The sequence below is a fragment of the Enhydra lutris genome, unplaced genomic scaffold (genome assembly GCF_002288905.1).
Source record: "Enhydra lutris kenyoni isolate GAN:26980312 unplaced genomic scaffold, ASM228890v2 scaffoldscaffold14, whole genome shotgun sequence".
NCBI lineage: Eukaryota > Metazoa > Chordata > Mammalia > Carnivora > Mustelidae > Enhydra > Enhydra lutris.
The window spans coordinates 11,906,169-11,920,950 of NW_019154098.1; the positions used below are offsets into that span (position 1 = coordinate 11,906,169).

A 14,782-nucleotide genomic window follows, 5' to 3' on the forward strand; every position below is an offset into this window, starting at 1 on the left:
CGATTCTGTATGCATGTGTCACTCACTGTGATCTCGGCGAGCTTGTAGGGACAAACTGGGTGCTTTTTATGGGCTACTTCTGCTCATTTATTTATTCAAAGATTCTATTTACTTATTTAAGAGAGAGTGAGAGATCATGAGCTGGTGGGTGGGGCGGGTAGAGGGAGAAGCAGACTCCCCGCTGAGCTGACATGGGATCATGACCTGAGCAGAAGGCAGACGCTTAACCAACTGAGCCGCCCAGTTGTCCTGGGCCCCTTCTGCTCTTACAGAAGAGATTCAGCGGGTCTTAGTATGTCATTCAGAGAGAGCTGACCATGATTTGAATACCTCAGAGACTTTAGGCCTTTGTTATGTATGCACAGTGAAGTAATACACATACATCAATATGCCCTTATTTATAGCTGGAATGGGCCTTAACTCTAGCTTGGTAGATATATAGCAGGTGATTATTATTATTATTATTTTTTTCAGAAGATTTTACTTATTTATTTGGGAGAGAGAGAATGGGAGAAAGAGAGAGAGCATGAGAGTGGGGAGGGTCAGAGGGAGAAGTAGACTCCGTGCTGAGCAGGGAGCCGGCTGTGGGACTTGATCCTGGGACTCCAGGACCATGACCTGAGGGGAAGACTGTCGCTTAACCAATTCGCCACCCAGGTGCCGTAGCAGGTGATCTTTAGAGGACAGAGATAAGATCTAGGCCACAAGATATTGACAGAATCAGGGAGCTTAATGAGCACCTGGTTCAGGTGTTCGAAGTGGCAGAGAGAGGAATTTCCCTTCCAAAGGACAAATATGCATTTCTTGTGCCTCCGTAGACAAGATGAAGCCAGGCAAGTTGTACAGTTTGTGTATAGCAGCTAGAGAAGTACTTTATATATGTTTGTGAATTGGCTAAGTATAGTGCCACAATACTCTGCCTTTGAAGATTTTATTCAATCTTGCTGTGACTGAAATAGGACAAGAGAATCACTTGCATGAAGACGGGCTGAAATGGTAAAATAATAAACCCAGAAGCCTGCATTGTGCTGGGTGGGCCATGAATCACTAGAAACATGATAAAGTCAGTCTTTCTGCTAGGTGTCAGGACCCTGGATAGGTAGTCGTCATCCTGGATGACGCCGTCATGCTTCCTAAACATTTTCAGCGTCAGCAAATTCAGGATCCCCACCGTCCTAGTACAAGAAACAAAGACCAGTGCTTATGAGGCAGAGACATGGTTCCCAGGGAAATTGATCCTCTGTAAATTCACTTGTTCATTCATTTATTTACTTATTCATTCAGCCAATTTTTAATGAGAACCTATTCCATGCTAGGCCCCATGCTAGGAATTGGCAGTGCCATGGTAAACAAAGAGTAGGAATGGTCTCTGACCCATTGAAGTTTGCAGCCTAGCGAGAAACACAGCTATTTACGAAATGAACTCACTAATAAATACGTGCGCATGTGTAAATCATGATGAGTCTCATAAAGGAGAGGCATCTGATTCTCTCAGAACCTATGATAGATTATTTCCATTCTTTGGTCAGGGCAGTTGGGAGGTCAGGGAAGTCTTTCTTAAGGTAGTGATTATTTATTTATTTATTTAAAATATTTTATTCATTTATTTGGCAGAGAGCGAGAAACAGTGGGCGAGAGAATACAAGCAGGGGAAGCAGGAGAGAGAAACAGTCTTCCCACTGAGCAGGGAGACTGATGTAGGGCTCAATCCCAGGACCCTGAGATCATGACCTGAGCTGAAGGCAAGTGCCCCTATCTTTGTATTTTTTGACAAGGAAGTCAGTTTTACATTTTGTTAAATCCAGTAGGTATTTCAAAATTTAAGGAAAACCAGGACATAAGTAGAAATTGAATATTTAACTTCCAGACCGGGGCGGAGGGGGTGTGAGGGTGGGGGGTGGGCAGGGAAGAGTAAAGAAAACACAATTAATCCAATAAAAGAAAAAGAAGAGGAAGAAAAGGCAGGGAAAATAGCAAGTTCAAATAAGGGGTGCCTGAGTGGCTCGGTTGGTTAAGCATCCGACTCTTGATTTTGGCTCAAGTCATGATCTTGCGGTTGTGGAATTGAGCCCCAAGTTGGGCTGTGCTCAGTGTGGAGTCTGCTTCAGAGTCTCTTTCCCTCACCCTCTCATTCACACACACTCTCTCTCAAATAAAACTTTAGAATAAAAAGTTCAAATAAAATGATACAAATAAATCAGAGTAGAGGCATGTGAGTGGCTCAGTTGGGTGACTGCCTTCAGCCCTGGTCATGGTCCCAGGGTCCTGGGACTGAGCCCTGCATCAGGCTCCCTGCTCCAAAGGGAACCTGCTTCTCCCTCTGCCTGCTCTGCCTGCTCTGCCTGCTACTCCCCCTGCTTGTGCTGTCTCTGTCAAATAAAAATCTAAAAAACAACCAAAACGAAATATACAATAAATGGATTAAATAGAAATGGATTAACTCTCACTTAAGAATCAGAGATTGCTGGATTAGATTAAAAATAAAATGTAGAAGTCTTCAGACAAAAGACAGATTTAGAACACTATAATTAATAAATGAAAATGAAAAGAATGTAAGTATCAAAATAAAACCTGTATGTACATATTCATATTAGGCAGAATAGACTCAACTTAATAAACATTGGAGTAGAACAGGATCATGTTATAATAACAAGAACATTTAGGGGGTGCCTGGGTGGCTCAGTTGGTTAAGCATCTGCCTTTGTCTCAGGTCATGATCCTGGGGTCCTGGTATTGAGTCCCACAATGGGCTCCCTGCTCAGCGGGGAGCCTGCTTCTCAATCTGCCTGTTGGTCCTCCTGCTTGTGCTTGCTCTCTCGCTCTCTCTCTCTCTCTCTGACAAATAAATAAAATCTTAAGAAAAAAAAAGAACATGTAGTAAGTCAAAACATGAGTGAACCTCAGAAAGTATGAAAATGTATAAACAAATATTGTTAGACAAAGAGGCCAGTAATTGATGGTTCAGGTGTGAAAATATCATAGGAGATATTCATGGAAGATACGAACAATGCAGTTATCAAGCTTGATTGGGTATATATAAAACTCCGTATACTCCTTGCAAAGAGACTTACTCTTTTCACACACACGTCATTAAGTAAGTCTCCACAAATACGAAGAATCAATATTATTCAGATTACGTTTTTATCCCAGTACCATTAAATTTATTTATTTATATATATATTTTCTGCTTAATAAAAATTTATTGAGAATTCTTGGGATGGCGGTTACTGTCTCCCAACCTGGAGGGAAGAAACAACACTGTAGGAAATCAGTCACTGAGAAATCGCACTGTTCCAACATTTCTGGCCAACACAGGGAGGAGCAAAGTCATTCCCCTAAAAATTGGTCAGGTTTGTCCATCCACAGAGCGTTGGGAGGACAGATACGGAAGGGACCATCAAATGATATTGTGGGTGGGTTGGTGGTGTGCTGGAACCCAAGCTAGCCCCTCAAAAATCAGAGGAGAGACAGATCCACTTCTCTGGGGTGGAGTTCTGGTCACCAGGTTCATTGATTACCCTTACTAAGGGCTGTCACTGCCCCGGGGAAAACTTTCATCCTGTAGGTTCAGGGCACGGTTGTCAACAGATAGACATGGTTCTGTGATGTACAATGCCATTAAATTTAAATAATAATGTAATTTAACCCCCAATTTATTGGAACTAAAGAATAATTTTCAGGTTAAAGAATAAATTATATGGAAATGTTCCAAATAACAGTTCGTGGATAGGCCTATAGCTAGTATGAAGATTGAACTAGTAATCAAAAACTTTCCAACAAAGAAAGGCCCAGGACCATTTGGCTTTACAGGTAAAGTCTATGACACATTTAAAGAAGAATTAATGCCAGTCCTTCTCAACCTTTTCCAGAAACTTGAAGAGGAGGTAACACTGGCAGACTAATTCTATAAGGCTTGTGTTATCCTGATACCAAAGCCAGAAAAAGAAACTACAAGAAAGGCAAAGAACAAGTCAATATTCCTGATGAATATAGATTTAAAAATCCTCAACAAAATACTAGTTAACTGAATAAAGTAGCATATTAAAAGGACCATACATCATGACCAAGCACGATTTATCTCTGGGGTGCAAGGAGGACTCAACAAAACTCAGCAAAATAATATAAAAAACATTTAATGTGAGATACCACATTAACAGAATAAAGGATGAAAATCGCATAGTCATTTAAAGGATGAAAATCACATCTGAATAGATGCAGAAGTGTTTGACAAAATGGAACACCTGACCTGTTCATGATAAAAACTTTCAACGAACTATAAAGGGAATGTACCTCAACATAATGAACATTAATATTTGACAAGTCCACAGCTAACATTTTCAATGGCAAAAAAAAAAAAAAGTTAAAGCTATTCTTCTAATATTGCAAACAAGACAAGGATGTCAGCTTTACTCATCATAGTCCTGAAAGTCCTAGTCAGAACAATTAGGCAAGAAAAAGAAAGGAATAGTACCCAAATCAGGAAGGAAAAATTAACATTGTCCCTGTTTGTAGATGGTACGATTTTATAAACAGAGAACTCTAAAGACCCCGTAAAAAAATCTGTTAGAACTAATAATCAAATACAGTAAATTTGCAGGATACAACATCAAGACAGATTAGTTGCATGTCTATACACTAACAACAAACTGTCTGTAATGGAAATTTAAAAATGATCCCCTTTACAATTGCACCAGAAAGAATAAGATAGTTGGGAATAAACGTAACTAAGGGATATAAGATTAATGTACTGGAAACTACAAAATATTGCTGAACAAAATCAAACAAGAGAAGCAAATGGAAAGACATTCATGTTCATGGACCAGAAGACTTAATATTGTTAAAATGTCTATACAGCCAGAAGTGATCTACAGATTCAGTGTAAAGCCTATCAAAATCCCAATGATATTCTTTACAGAAATTAAAAAAAAAACTTATAAAATTTATATGTAACCACACCCCTGCCCCAATTGCCAAAGCAGTCTTGAGAAAGAACGAAGTTGGGGTGCCTGGGTGGCTTAGTGAGTTGGGCCTCTGCCTTCGGCTCGGGTCATGATCTCAGGGTCCTGGGATCAAGCCCTGAATCAGGCTCTCTGCTCAGCAGGGAGCCTACATCCCCCTACCTCTCTGCCTACCTCTCTGCCTACTTGTGTTCTCTCTCTCTCTGTCAAATAAATAAAATCTTAAAAAAAAAAAGACAAAGCTGGAGGCATCACCCTTTCTGTTTTCAAGTGTATTACAAGTTGCGGTAATCAAGACAATATGTGAGTGGAATAAAAACAAGCATATGGACCAAAGGAACAGAATAGATTCATACTTTATAATAAATTTATGGCCAGCTGGTTTTCTTTCTTTCTTTCTTTTTTTTTTTAAAGATTTTATTTATTTATTTGACAGAGAGAAAGATCACAAGTAGGTAGAGAGGCAGGCAGAGAGAGAGGGGGAAGCAGGCTCCCTGCCGAGCAGAGAGCCTGATGCGGGGCTCGATCCCAGGACCCTGAGATCATGACCTGAGCCGATGGCAGAGGCTTAACCCGCTGAGCCATCCAGGTGCCCTGGCCAACTGATTTTCAACGGAGTACCAAGAATATCCAGTGGGAGAAAGGATAATCTCTTCAACAAATGCTGCTGGGAAAACTGGATATGCCTATGCAGAAGATGAAATTGGGCCCTTGTCTTACCCTAGTCACAGAAGAACTCAAACTGGATTAAAGACTTAAATGTAAGATCTGAAACTCCAAAATTACTGGAAGAAAAGATAGGGGAAAAGCTTCAGGACGTTGGTCTTGGCATTGGTTTCACAGATATAATACCAAAAGCACAGGCAACAAAAGCAAAGCAGAAAAGTGGGATTGCACTGAGCTATAAAAAGCTTTTGCACAGCAGAGGAAACAAATCAACAGAGTTTAAAGGAAACCTATGGAGTGGGAGAAAACGTTTGCAAATCATCTGTTGGAAAAAGGGTCAATATCCAAAATACGTAAGGAACTCACACAAATAAATAGCAAAAACCAAATAAGTCAATTAAAAATTGGGCAAAGGACATGAATAGACATTTCTTTGAAGAAGACATACAAATGTCCAACAAGTATATGAAAAAGGGCTCAACATCACCAATCAGCAGGGCTATTCGAATCAAAACCACAATGAGATGTCATCTGGTTGAATGGCTATTGTAAAAAAAAAAAAAACCCAAAAAATAAGGGGTGCCTGGGTGGCCCAGTCAGTTGAAGGTCTGGGATCAAACCCCACATGGGACTCTGCCCATAGGGGAGCAGGTCTCCCTATAGCTCTACCTGCTGTTCCCCCTCTTTATGCTCTCTCTCTCTCAAATAAATAAAATCTTAAAAAAAAAAAAAGACAAAAATTAAAGGGTGTCTGGGTGGCTCAGTCAGTTGAGCATCTGACTCTTGATTTCAGCCCAGGTCATGATCTCAGGGTTATGAGATCAAGCCCCTGCTTTGGGCTCCTCACTCAGCATGGAGCCTACTTGGTAGTCTCTCTCTCCCACTTCCTCTGCTCATCCCCACTTGCGTGCTCTCTCTTGCTCTCTAAAAAAAGAGAGAAAAAAAAAATTAACAAGTGTAGGTGAGGCTATGGAGAAATTGGAATTCTTGCATACTGTTGGTGGGAATATAAACTAGTATAGCCATTATGGAAGACAGTATAGAAGTTCCTCAAAAAATTAAAAATTGAACTACCTAGGGGCGCCTGCATGGCTCAGTCGTTAAGCGTCTGCCTTTGCCTCAGGTCATGATCCCAGGGTGCTGGGGTCGAGCCTCACATCGCGCTCCGGCTTGGTGGGAAGCCTGTTTCATCCTCTCCCGCTCCCCCTGCTTGTGCTCCCTCTCTCACTGTGTCTCTCTGTCAAATAAATAAACGAAATCTTAAAAAAAAAAAACAAAAAAAACTGCCTTAAAACCCAGCAATCCCACTTCTGGGCATATATTCAAAGGAAATGAAACAGTATCTCAAAGAGCTATCTGCATTCCCAAGTTCATTGTATCATTATTCACAATAGCCAAGATATGGAAACAACCTAAGTGTCCTTTGATGGTTGAATGAATGAAGAAGGTGTGAAATTTGCATACGCACACTGGAGTATTTTTAAGCCTTAAAAAAATGAAATTCTGCTATTTGCAGCAACATGGATGATCTGGAGGGCATTATGCTAAGTAAAAAACCAGACGCAGAAAGACAAATACTGCAAGGTCTCACTCATGTGTGAAATCTAAGAGCCACACTGCTCTTTGAGGAAGATGCGGTCTTGGCTACAGTAGAGGCTTGGACGCCCCGCTCCTGCCCCTGACTCAAGACTGTTTGCTCTCACGGAGGAACAAGTCGGTCAGAAAGCCGCATGGCAGCCATGGCTTTTAAAGACATGGGGAAGACACCCGTGGAACCAGAGGCGGCGATTCCCCACAGTAGAATTACTCTCACCGGCTGCAACGTCAATCTTTTGAAAAGGTAAGTACTGACTTGATCAGAGGCGCAAAGGAAAAGAATTCTCAGAGTGAAAGGACCAGTTCAGATGCCCACCAAGAGTCTGAAAATCACTACAAGAAAAACTCGTCATGGTGAAAGTTCCAAGACTTGAGATCGTCTTCAGATGAGGATCCACAAGAGACCCATGGATTCTCACGGTCCTTCTGAGATGGTTAAGCAGGTGACTTCCATCAGTACTGGGCCAGGAGTTGAGGCTGAAGCCACCATTGCAGATGCTTACATCAAGCTTTTTAATGAATTGAGTATCAGTTGTTAAAAAAAAAATAAAAATAAAAATAGCCACACTTATAGAAGCAGAGAGTGGGATAGTGGTGGCCAGGGGCTAGAGGAAGGAGGAAATGGACTGATGTTGGTCTAAGTGTTGGTTATACAAGCCAAAAAATCTGGGAGATCTAATAATCAGTGTGGTGACTGCAGTTAGCAATATTGTATTATATACTTGAAATTGGCTAAGAGGCTAGATCTTAAGTGTTCCCAACACACACACATACAACAGTAATTATGTGAGGTGATGGATATGCTTATTAGCTTGGTTGTGGCCATGATTTCACAAAGTATATCAAGTTGTGCGCCTTAAACGTATACAGTTTTTGTCAATTTTACCTCAGTAAAGCAAAAAAATAAAAAGGATAAAAAACCCCCAAATAACCAACCCCCGAAACAGTTTTACAGATCGGAGCTTAGAGCTGAGACCTGCCCTGGAGAGGTAAATTAGTTATCTGTGTATAAGTGGAAATTGAAACCAGTGCACTGTAGATGAAGGCATTAATGAATATTTCATAGCTGCAGAGGGGAAAATGCAAAGTGAATTTTGCAGACCACAAATCGGAAATAGGGATAGGGTTTCCCAGCTAGACAGAATTCAGCTTTTGAATATTTATTGAATATTTATTAAATATTTATTGGCTGAATAGAAACAGAACTTTCAACAATTCCTGTAAAATCCTTGCTATGACTTTCATCTCCATCTAGTGTGGGTCACGGAAGTGGGTCATGGAAGAGATCAGTGGTCGAGAGAAAGTAACGGGAACAAAAGATTTTCTGAGAACGGACCTGGATAAAGGTGTATCAAAGATACATCCCTGAGCCTTACACACTGGCATTTATCGGGAATTCTCCTTTATTAAGGAGAACTTTAGGAAGAAGTACTACTGATGAGGGGGTTAGAAGGCAAACTGACACTCAGCAACCGCCCCCTGTATGCCCACCCCCCTGCCCCCACTTCTGGGTAGGATCTGTGTGACGTTCATCCAGGAAGCTCCCTAGGATCTGATCGTTAAGTCCTTGCTATGTAATCAGTCACCGCTCACAGCCCCAGAGCAGCAGCTCTTTCTGCCCCTGGGTCCTGTTCCCCAGCTTTAATAAAGCCACCTTTAATAAAACCACCTTTTTGCCCCAGAGGTGTCTCAAGAATTCTTTCTGGTCTGGACCCCACCCCATCAGACCTCATCCATATTCCAAAACCACATCATGGTGAACCCTGCATTTTTCTGTTTCTCTTGATTAGGCTTCGAACGGATGTGGCTTAAAGCAAAGATCATCGCGGTGAAGTGACTGCTAGTTTTACTCACCTGGCTCCCTGTTTTCTCTCCCGGAGCGGCCTAGAGCCCTGTGGAGGCAGGGCGGCAAGGGCAAGTCCAGCAGCTAGCAGCAGGTAAGGCTTGCTGATCTGCGGGGGGGCTGGGGAGGCAGCGGTCCAGAAAAGCCTGAGAAGAAGCTTGAGGAAAAGCTCCAGATTCCTTCTCGAAAGAGTCCTAAGTGTGTAGAGAGCACTTAGCTGTTTTTGTCCCTTCAGCGTCTCTGCATCACTCCTGCCACAGCCCATAATAGCGTTCTTGGATTTTTGCCCTTTATTACCGGGAAGCTCTTATCCTCGGTGTGAGTGGCCAAGAGTGAGTGATGTCCGTTTACTTAAGACGCACGGAGACTGAGGTGGCGGCCCTCGCACAGCACATGTTGCTATCTTCAAAACTCTCCGTTAGTTACCTTTCCAGGTTAGCCTTTTCCACAGGTTTTCAGGAGATCGCTTCTCTCCTCCTCCTCCCCCTTCCTCTCCTTCTCCCCCTCCCCTCCTTCCCCTCTGCTCTTTTTCTTTTCCTCCCCCCACTTCTCCTCCCCATTTCTCCCCCCTCCCCTTCTTCCCTTCTCCTTCCCTCTACTCCCCGCTCCTCCCCTTCTTTCCCCCTTTTACCCCCTCCTTCTCACTCTGACTCACTCCTCCTTCTCTGTCTCCTACTTTCCTATTCCTATTTCTTATTCTTCCTCTCTCCTCTCTTCCACAGTCTCTCCCCACTGTCTTGTGAATAATTAAAGCTGCCCAAAGCTCACTGAAGCAGTCAGTCCCCAGACAGTTACTGAGTACCAGCTACAGTTTGTAGGTTCCAGGTATACATTTGCTGCACATCTTAGTGCTGGGGTTAGGGAAGGTAGTAGGACAGAGTCCCCAGCACAGAGACTCTTTTCGTTGTGGGGAAAGTGACAATGCACATTTTAAACATCGAAAAGTAAGAGACGTGGAGGGGCCTCTGGGTGGCTCAGTTGCTAAGCGTCTGCCTTTGGCTCAGGTCATGATCCTAGGGTCCTAGGATCCAGCCCCACATTGGGCTCCCTGCTCTGCCAGCCTTCCACTCCCTCTCTCTCTGCCTGCTGTTCCCCCTGCTGTGCTTGCTCTCTCTCCATCAAATAAATAAATAAAATCTTAAAAAAAAAGAGAGAGAGAGAGAGAGAGACATGGAAAATAGCCTTATCCTTACAAGCTCGCCGAGATCACAGTGAGTGACACATGCATACAGAATCGGTCGTCTGGATCCCCGAGCCAGCTTCCCTTTATTTGCCAGGACTCCTGTTTCCTCTATCTTGCCTTGCTCCCCTTGACCATCTCCCTCTGTACCACACAGCGCATTTCAGAATGAGTCTGCTGATGTATACACGCCACTTTCCTGACTCACTCTGAGTGTCAGAGCTCTGAGTAGCCCTGGGGGCCACCTCGCCACCCCACTCTCTTGGTAGATGTTGGCTCTACCTTCCACACAGACCAGGACCTGACCGCTTCTCGTGGCTTCCTGGGCCAGCATCCTGGCCCCATCCCCCATCAGCTCAGTGATGGGTCACTGCAGTCCTTCCTAACTAGACTCCCTACTTCTGCTCTTCCTGCCCCACTGTGACTGTGGTCAACACGGCAAACACAGGCATCTTTTCAAAAGCCGTGTCCACTTGTCCCTCTTGAGCTCAGCCCCCTCCAAGAGCCACCAGTCCCACGTCAGGTAAAAAGTAAGTCCTCACAATGACCAGCAAGGGTCCGCCCCCACCTGCCCCCCCACCTTTCTGATGAATTCTCTCAGGCCCTGCACCTGGGCTCATATCAGGTCTTTCTTCCTGGAGGATCCCTGTGCTTGCTCATTCCTCTGCCTGAAATCCCTTCCCCAGAGAGCCACATGCATAGTTCACTGCTCCCCACCTGTCCCAGTTCCAGTCTTTGTTCAAATGTCACGTCTCAGTGAGGCCTTCCCTTCCCACTTGCAAACACTGCCACCACTTCTGCCACCACATGAATCTATAACATGCACCGAACTTTCTTTCAGGTCCCTCTGAAAGGACCTGATGATCCTATAGAGCACTTCCTGGGACTTCAGAGTGCCCTTGGGTTGGGGCTGGGGAGACACACAGGCTTTCCATTTGACTCCAAATGAAGGTCAGAGCTCAGTGGGGCCTACGTCTAGGCAGAGAACCTGTCCAGCTCTGGAGTTACCTCTTGGAAAGGTTTTCGGCTTGTCGTTGTCTGGGGTGAGAATATCTGGATGGGAGGAAGTCAGGCCAGGACAGCTGAGGTTATTCCTGCTGGACTGGTTCACAGCTGGCACCTATAGCCCCAGACCTCCTCCTCCAGGCCGGCCGTGGCAGCTCTTCTCAGTGGGGCCTGGGGACCCCTCCATCATAGTCCCCTGTGATGCTGGCTAAAACTCAAAACCCCTGGGGCTGCCTGGGTGGCTCAGTGGGTTGAGCCTCTGCCTTCAGCTCAGGTCATGATCTCAGGGTCCTGGGATCGAGTCCCGCATCGGGCTCTCTGCTAGGCGGGGAGCCTGCTTCCTCCTCCCTCCCTCTCTCTCTCTCTCTGCTTGCCTCTCTGCCTACTCGTGACCTCTCTCTGTCAAATAAATAAAATCTTAAAAAAAAAAAAACCAAAAAACAACTCAGAACCCCTGACCTGACTCTGAAGAGGAGCCTGGAACCTGCCTTTTGCACAAGCACCTTGGTTAGTCACTGTGCTCTCTGACATTGGAGAACTATCTCTGGTAATTGGCTTTGTCCCTCCTTCTTTGCATAGGATTGTCTGTCTGGTGCTCTTTTTCTTACTCTCCTGAGGTCTCCTCCCTTACCCGTTTCTGCTTCCAATCCTGCCCTCTTTCTGGGTGATTTCACACTGCATGTAACAAATGCTGAGATGTGGGATTTGCCTAACAGTAGGATTTAAGTGTTGGTCCAGGGACCAGAGCCTGTGGAGGAGGCAGAATATGATACCATAAAGGAGACTCCAAGGGGCAGGGTGTTTTAGTATCTAGGAGGGTGAGAGCACCAAGGATGGAATAGTCAAGTGTATGCTCTTGGTGACATCTGTAAATTCACTAGGAGACAGACTTTGGGTGGTCAAGGTTGAATGCTAGGGAGGAGTGAGAGCGCAGCATGTAGATGGTTCTTTAAGGAAGTGGTGTGTGAGGGGACAGTGGTTGGGAAGAGGGGCTAATTAGACGTGACACGTGGGTGAGGGGGTTTATGAGATGACAGGTACCTGATCTGGTTGTCAGGCCACAGGGAAGGATCCAGGTGAAATGGGGAGGGGAGGATGACTTTTGTCAGTTTTATCACCAGACTCATCCCTACTTCTTTTTAATTAACATATAATGTATTATTTGTTTCAGGGGTACAGGTCTGTGATTCATCAGTCTTGCACAATTCAAAACACTCACCATAGCGCATACCCTCCCCAGTGTCCCTTATCAGCCACCCCATCCCTCCCACCCTCCTCTCCTCCAGCAACCTCAGTTTGTTTGCTGAGATTAAGAGTCTCTTATGGTTTGTCTCCCTCTCTGGTTTCATCTTGTTTCATTTTTCCCTCCCTTCCCCTATGATCCTCTGTCTTGTTCCTCAAATTCCTCATATTAGTGAGATCATATGACAATTGTCTTTCTCTGATTGATTATTTCGCTTAGCATAATACCCTCTAGTTCCATCCATGTCATCGCAAATGGCAAGATTTCATTTCTTTTGATGGCTGCATAGTATTCCATTGTGTATATATATACCACATCTTCTTTATCCATTCATCTGCTGATGGACATCAAGTTTCTTTCCATATTTTGGCTATTGTGGACATTGCTGCTATAAACACTGGGGTGCACATGCCCTTCGGATCACTACATTTGTGTCTTTGGGGTAATTATCCAGTAGAGCAATTGCTGGGTTGTAGGGTAGCTCTATTTTCAACTTTCTGAGGAATTTCCATATTGTTTTTCATAGTGTCTGCACCAGCTTGCATTCCCACCAACAATGTAGGAGGGTTTCCCTTTCTCCGCATCCTCGCCAATATTTGTCATTTCCTGACTTGTTAATTTTAGCCATTCTCACTGGTGTGAAGTGGTATCTCATTGTGCTTTTGATTTGTATTTCTCTGATGCCAGGTGAGGTTAAACTCTTTTTCGTGTGCTTTTGGCCACCTGGATGTCTTCTTTGCAGAAATGTCTGTTCATGTCCTCTGCCCATTTCTTGGTTGGATTATTTGTTCTCTGGGTGTTGAGTTTGATAAGTTCTTAATAGATGTTGAATACTAGCCCTTTATCTGACATGTCATTTGAAAATATCTTCTCCCATTCTGTCTGTTGTCTTTTCGTTTTGTTGACTGTTTCCTTTGCTGTACAAAAACTTACCTTGATGAAGTCTCAATGGTTCATTTTTGCCGTTGCTTCCCTTGCCTTTGGTGATGTTTCTAGGAAGAAGTTGCTGTGACTGAGGTCAAAGAGGTTGGTGCCTGTGTTCTCCTCAAGGATTTGGATGGATTTCTGTCTTGCATTGAGATCTTTCATCCATTTCGAGTCTATTTTTGCCTGTGGTATAATGAAATGGTCCAGTTTCTTTTTTCTGCATGTGGCTGTCCAATGTTCCCAACACCATTTGTTGAAGACACTTTTTTCCACTGGACATTCTTTCCTGCTTTGTTGAAGATTAGTTGACCATAGAGTTGAGGGTCCATTTCTGGGCTCTCTATTCTGTTCCATTGATCTATGTGTCTGTTTTTGTGCCAGTACCATACTGTCTTGATGATTATAGCCTTGTAATAGAGCTTGAAGTCTGGAATTGTGATGCATCCAACTTTAGCTTTCTTTTTCAACATTCCTCTGGCTATTTGGGGTCTTTTCTGGTTCCATATAAATTTTAGGCTTATTTGTGCCATTTTCTTGAAAAAAGTTGATGGTATTTTGATAGGGATTGCGTTAAATGCAACTGATTTCTGTGCATTGATTTTATATCCTGATACTTTATTGAATTCCTGTATGAGTTTTAGCAGTTTTAGAGTGGAGTCTTTTGGGTTTTCCATGTATAGTATCATATCATCTGCAGAGAGTGAGAGTTTGACTTCTTAGCCGATTCAGATGCCTTTTGTTGTTGTTGTTGTTGTTGTTGTTGTCTGATTGCTGAGGCTAGGACTTCTAGTACTCTGTTGAATAGCAGTGGTGATAGTTGACAGCCCTGCCCTGTTCCTGACCTTAGAAGAAAAGCTCTCAGTTTTTCCCCATTCAGAATGATATTCTCTGTGAGTTTTTCGTAGATGGCTTTTATGAGATATTGAGGTATGTACCCTCTATCCCTACGCTGTGAAGAATTTTGATTAAGAAAGGATGCTGTACTTTGTCGAATGCTTTTTCAGCATATGAAAGTATCATATGGTTCTTGTTCTTTCTTTTATTAATATATTGTATCACATTGATTGATTTGTGGATATTGAGCCAACCTTGCAGCCCAGGAATAAATCCCATTTGGGTCGTGGTGAATAACCCTTTTAATGTACTGTTGGATCCTATTGGCTAGTATTTTGGTGAGAATTTTTGCATCCATGTTAATCAAGATTAATACTCCTTTGAATGGGTTTTGGGATCAAGGTAATGCTGGCCTCAAAAAATGAGCTTGGAAGTTTTCCTTCCATTTCTATTTTTTGGAATGTTTTCAGGAGAGTAGGTATTAATTCTTCTTTAAATGTTTGGTAGAATTCCCCCTGGGAAGCCATCTG

The 14,782-nt window shown here is 43.4% G+C and overlaps 1 pseudogene; it reads left to right on the forward strand.

The window, feature by feature from the left end:
• The first annotated feature begins 7,363 nt into the window (after window positions 1-7,363).
• On the forward strand, window positions 7,364-7,759 carry LOC111146768 (annotated as a pseudogene).
• Window positions 7,760-14,782: the final 7,023 nt, after the last annotated feature.